Source organism: Branchiostoma belcheri, unplaced genomic scaffold (genome assembly GCF_001625305.1).
Source record: "Branchiostoma belcheri isolate BF01 breed outbred unplaced genomic scaffold, Haploidv18h27 scaffold212, whole genome shotgun sequence".
Classification (NCBI taxonomy): domain Eukaryota; kingdom Metazoa; phylum Chordata; class Leptocardii; order Amphioxiformes; family Branchiostomatidae; genus Branchiostoma; species Branchiostoma belcheri.
This window is the reverse complement of record NW_017803625.1, coordinates 4,288-10,755: the sequence shown is the minus strand read 5'-3', so window position 1 is coordinate 10,755 and position 6,468 is coordinate 4,288. Positions and strand designations below refer to the sequence as shown.

Here is a 6,468-nt window from a genome sequence, read left to right as displayed (position 1 = left end):
CCCGCCATTTTGGGCCATTTTGTTGTCCAAAATTTACCAGGTCAGGAAATCCGCATTTTCTCTTCAAAACGTCACCAGAACGGCACAAATCCACAGCGAAAACTTCCCCAACGCTCTGCTGCACACAAATTTCACCGACAAAAACCCGAGAAAGTACCCTGAAAGTTGACACAAATTGTAGCCTAGAATATTCCTGTCGTGCGAAAGCGCCATTTTGAATGGACCACGCCACACGTGTTTTTACACAGGTGTGGAAAACAGCTGTGTCTAATTAATGTGAAACCAGTATTCTATTTATGGTGACTTGAGTATTCCTGTACACCATCCACACACGGCAAAACAAACACTTGTGCACTTTTTCCTGGTACAAAATGAAACAAAACATTAACAAAAGCTCCAATCGTTCCACAATTTTTCCCTAGCAGTCCGAGCTGCCCCCTATTACTGCAGTGATTGTTTATGGCCGCCTAGGGGCGCTTTTGATCCATAGCGATTTGAACAACAGGTGGTTCGCCCGATCAACGTAAATTTCAATGGAAACCGGCCTCGTTTGTGGTTCAGAACAGACAACTTCGTCCCTTTTGGTGGCTTGATGTCTTGATACAGGAAATTTTAGGCCGATTTTGGTGATTTGTTTGGCATGTTTTTGGTTGAAAATGTGTTGCAACTTTACAATTTTTTCTGCAATTAGCCGGCATTGTCTTTTCAATAAGGGGGGCTATAAACAATGGCGTCAATGGGAAACGGTTTGGGTTTACACAATTTTTTTTTCGTTTGCCATGATTTTCTAAAAAAAAAAGCGTGTTGCAAATAACTGGCATCCACTGTATCTCCAAATATTCCAAGTATGCAGCCATCTCTTACAAATGTTCTCTTGCTGATCAGATTGTATGAACCCAGAAGTAGCGATAATTAATTAGTTACCTTTCGACGCAACATTTAAGGCTTCAAACTCGGAGCCATATAGGAGTATGTCAGCACTAGTGATATGGAAATTTGAAAAAAAAAATGTTTGCGTCTCTTGGCGAAGAGTCGTATATGATACTGGTAGAACAAAACTGAGAAATGATACATGTACACGTTTTTCAATGACGCTTGGAGCCAATGAATTTACTACAAGCCACGAACTTTTATTACACTGCAACTACATCCCAACATAGCTACCGAGAATACTAGTATTACATCAATAATAATAAAAAATAATATTTCAGAAAATGGCAATTTTCAACTACGTACATACAGAAAATCGCAATGTGCAACTAGCTACGCGGTTTGATACGTATATGGGCTACATTAGGCCATGTTGATTTGATTATATGGATGACGTCCGGGCGCGCATGAATTTTCGGCCATCTCTAAAAAAAAGAAGTTTTCAACCATACTGTAAATCGTACAAAAAAGTTGTAAAATGAGCAAATATGTACCGTAAGTTGCAAAAAAATGGAAAACGATACCGATGTCATAGAATTCCAAAATCAAGAGAAAAAAGACGAAAATGTAAAGAAAGGAATTTGAAGAGTAGATTATTCGCCATACCATACTCCGTGTCATTTGTTCAAGCTTCAAAACCACGTAGGTTTCATAATGAAAGCACCTTTTTTGCCAATTTTTTTTTTTTTGGGGGGGGGGGAGTTCCAAAGGATGTCATCCATATAATCAAATCAGCATGGCCTTACATTAAAAACGATAGCAAAAAGCTACAAAGATATTCGAAAGCATTAACACGTACTACTAGACATCAAACTTTACTGACTTAAAACTTCATTGCAAAATTAAACTCAGTTGAAATGTCACAATACAATTTACAACTGGATATGCTGGTAATCGTATACGGCCTACATTACATAAATAACAATAGCGAAGAGATGTATGTACAGAATTAGAGTAGATAGTGTTAAAAGCCTACGTTTATAAATCAAGATATTAAGGGTCGTTGCATAAACTACCTATGAGTCAAATTGGTCGACTCCCACCTTCCGACCTAACCTGGTTTTGCCTGGTATTCTCGTGAAATGGCTCTTGAATATACTTGGTTTACGTCCCAGCTGATTCACTACATTTTGATACATATATTCATATATATATAGGTTTTTTGTATAGGACAATTATTAATGGCCAACGACAAAAACAATTAAGGGCATCCAACGCGATTTCAGAGCAAAACTGGAAATATTCTGAATAAAGAAATCTTTGTGATATTGACACATACTGCTTCACATTAGCACATTTCAATCATAATTTCATACTTTGGGTACTAAAACTGGAGAAACAAGCCCCAAGATGAGTCCTATATTTTCTGGGTGGTACCCTAAAAATCAACCCAGAGCCCTTCCAGTAACCATTTTCCGTCAGAATTTTGGGTAAATTTTGCTCCATGAAGGTAAATATACATTGGGATAGTGTTATTTCAGCTGAGTTAGTATGTAGATAAATGACTAGAATATTGGCTTTGAAAAATCTGGTTTCCAAGCCCTAAAAACCGCACTGGGTGCCTTTACTAAACAATCCTGCATATAGCGGTACATCACGTAAGTTTTTAGTCTGCAAACAAATTCTACTTGTCAGTAAGTGTTCACTACAACTAGACTGAGCCGGAAACACAAAATGTACATGTAAATGTTCTCCGGGAATCACAAATATACTCTCTGCAAGCATGAATACGTCTTATGCACAACACGATTTTTTTTAATAAATTTTCTTAGTGTAAGGTTAATGACCACTCCTAGGAACTAATTTCGGGCTACTGGAACAACATATCTTCTCCCTAAGTCAAAAAGAACAATTTTCGAGACAAGCTCGACTAACTGAGAGTAAGGACTAACGGACCCAAATCTCACTACATTTTTACACATATAGTGAACTGTATGTACATTTTCTGAATGGGACAATTACTAATGGCCCACGAAAGAAACATGTAAGCAATTCTACATATCTGTACATCACGCTGCGTTTTAGTCTACAAATTAACACACTGGACTTGTCAGTAAATTTTCACTGCAACTAGACTCATGAGCCGGAATCACGAAATGTACATCCTCTAGGAATCACAAATATACTCTCTACAAGCATACATACGTCTCCAACACAACACAATTTTTTTCAATTTACTCAGCAAAGCTAGAGATCACTTCTAGGCATCACAATAATTCCGGGCTACTGGAGCAGCATACCTTCTCCCTAAGTCAGAAACATCAGTTTTCGAGACAAGCTCGACTAACTGAGAGTGAGGACTGACGGGCCAAAATAGGATTTGGATCTAAGAATTCCTCTGAATATGGAGTCTGTAACGGCATGGCCGTTGACCCAATACCTCCTCCGACTTTTGTACAAGCATGAATACGTCTTCTACGTAAAACAATATTTTTTTTCAATTTACTCAGCAAAGCCAGAGGCCACTCCGAGGCATTACAATAATTTCTCGCTACCGAAACAACATCTCTTCTCCCTAAGTCAGAAACATCAGTTTTCGAGACAAGCTCGACAAACTGACAGTGAGGACTGACGGGCCAAAACAGGATTTAGAGCTAAGAAGTCTTTTGAATATGCGAGATGGCCCAAATTTGAGACGGTCCAAAACCTTCACCGTTTTTGTAATGAGATATTTTGTCTAGAAGATTGGTAAAAACAAGCCTACCTCTGTCCCTGTGGATAGTCGATTTCCTTGTCTAAGCTGTTCGTTTGTCGTATTTCAAAAGGAAATGTATTTTCAAAGTTCGTCGACATAGTACTTGAATTTTTACAGTTGTCCTTGGATGCTTCTGTTCCTGATTTGTCCGTATATATTCCACAGTCTTGTTTCGTTTCACCGCATCTTTGTTTCGTACGTCCCGTCTCGTCTTCAGAACTGGTATTTATTTGTTGCCCTGGTTTGTATCTTCCTCCCATGCCAACTTCGGACACGATGGTGGGTGGTGCAGAGCGTGTCCTGCCGTTGGCTCGTCGGTGTCGGCGTCCAAAGTTAAAGTAGGGACGTCTTCTTCTTCGGCGTCCGTGTGTGGTTGTCCGGGGAGATTTACCGTCGCGTCCTCCTGTCCGGGACGTGGTCTTGGCTCGGCGTGCACCTCTGCCCTCACTGTCAGCCGGAACGGTCGCCCCGAGGTGGTCTCGCGGCCACGGTGCCCTGCACGGGACGCTGGTCCGGGGATCGTGTCTGCCTGTGTCGCCTGCTTTTCTGCCTGGTCCTCCGCCATGTGCTCCATGATCAGGCCCGCTGAAGAAGCTTGTGCACCGCGCCTACCGGGACCGGTGAAGGTGGCCGTCTCCACGTCGTCCTGGAGATACCGGTACGGTCGTGTTGGTGCCGCCGGCGGAGGGTTGGCTTGAGCTGGCCCCAGTTCCGAAGCCGGTGCCCCGCGCCGCCCCGGACCGGTGACGGAGGCTGTCTCCGCGTCTCCCTGCTGGCGATGTCGCCGTACCGCAGCCGGTGGCGGCGGCGGAGGGTTGGCGTTGGTCCGCAACCCGCACAGCTCCCTTAAGGCTCGGCGGAACTCCGGCAGCCGGAAGCTGTAGATGACGGGGTCCGCCACGGACGATAGCGTCAGGTACAGGAGGATGGCTGCGCTTTCAGCGATCATCAGGCCGCGTAGGGACATCTGTTCCTCTGTGATCACAGCCCGTGCCATGGCTACGCGGAAACCGAGAGTGGCTGTGGATGCAGTCAACACGATAGCATGCGGCACCATCACTTTGAACGCCTTGGTCTGGAACACCCACAGGTCACGGTTCTCGTCCCTTTCCTGCTGTCTTCTGGCTTCCTTGAAGATACGCCAGTAGATGAACAGGACGGAGAGAACAACAAGTAAAAGAAAAGTAACATCATGTTTCTGAAGATGGCAGATGGGGAAGTACTGTTCGCAGGCTCAGCCTCACAACGCAGGTTGTATTTGGGCAGTCCGCCTAAGGCCACGGGCACTAGTCCGCCGAAGAGGGAGAAGACCCTGAACGCCAGGATGCCCAGGACCACGCGTTTGGTGGTGACTTTGTCGTGGTAGTGTAGGGGATTGCACACGAAGTGATACAGATCTACTGCCATCATGAGGTATGTACCACACACAGACATCAAAGATGCAGGTCCTACCAGTCCTTCAGCCGCGCACCACGTCTGTCCCCCGCTGGCGTCTTGCCGGAAGAGTGCGTAGACACGGACGGGAACCAGGCAGCCGGTGAAGACGATGTCGTCTACCGCCAGGTTACACCGCAGGTAGTGGCTGGGCTTTCGGAGATACTCTTTCTTCCAAACCAAGAAGATGAGCAGCAGGCCGCATCCTACAGACAACACCAGGCTGATGATGAGATATGCCGTCTGCAGATCGCGAGATGTTGAGCCGATGGACAGAACATGGTTCATGCCATCTTCTACTGGCGAGCCTTCCGTTTATTTTCCATATTGACAGCTTTCAAACCCGTCGCTAAGCCGTGACTAGTGTTCTCTTTTCTGACTAGCTGAACGGAGAAAGCAGGCAGCTGTGTGCTCAATGGCAAACACTGGCTAAAGACAGCCAATTTATTCAGAGTTAGAACGTGATATCTCAGCGAGAAAAAAATGTTGTTTGTTAGCAACCTTTGTACATAAAACTCCCTTCTGACGTGTAAGGTATTCAGCGGATGATCCTTTTGTGAAGTTTTTAATAACTCTTGCAGCCCGAGTCTTTGTGACGCTGACGCCGACTCGAGATGATTCCGTGGATGAACAGTTTGATAGTTATTAGAACATGCTTGTCAGTCGCCTCTGACGGGAAGCGCCGAATGCCACCCCACCATGCAACAAGGAACGACGGACATCGACATAAAGGTTTCCAGTAAACAACAGTTATTACGAAATTCTTGCAATTATTAAATATTATTAACCAAAGAACATGACGCTCCGCATAATGAACGTAGATCCATAAAGGTTTGGGAGGGGGGGGGGCTTCATCAGTAAGACCAACATCTTTGAATAACAACAACAATCTCCTCGGTTTAAAAAAAATGGAAGAGTAGCTCGACCGTTCATCGAGTTTATTTGAGCTTAGGTGGTCTGGGATCACTTTTGTTTCACCAAAACTTTCTTAACCATGGTTGGAATATGCTATATACAATATGACATATAATTCCAGCATTTCTCTCAATGGATCCAAATAGTTAGTTTTAGGCACACTTTGGCATGTGACAACCCGGCATGTACATACAAAGCAATATTATTTCAATGCCCAAACGGAAACGCTAGAAATTCCACCGATGATTTCAAAATCCCGCAACTCTTTTGTCAGGTAGATTAATCTCATAGTAATATTGGTTTTAGGATGCCATACGTGGTACCTTAAGCCATGTTGATTTGATTATATGGATGACATCCTCTGGGAATCCCAAAACTGATGCGTGCGTGCGAATAAGAAAAAAGTTTTGCAAAAAAAAGTTGCTTTCATCATGAAATCTACGTGGTCATGAAGGTTGAACAAATGATACAGAATATGGTTGGACGAATAATCT

At 43.8% G+C, this 6,468-nt stretch overlaps 1 pseudogene; it reads right to left on the bottom strand.

Annotated features, from left to right (window-relative positions):
- Positions 1 to 3,851: 3,851 nt before the first annotated feature.
- LOC109469932 lies at positions 3,852 to 5,347 on the bottom strand (annotated as a pseudogene).
- Between the last annotated feature and the right edge of the window lie 1,121 nt (positions 5,348 to 6,468).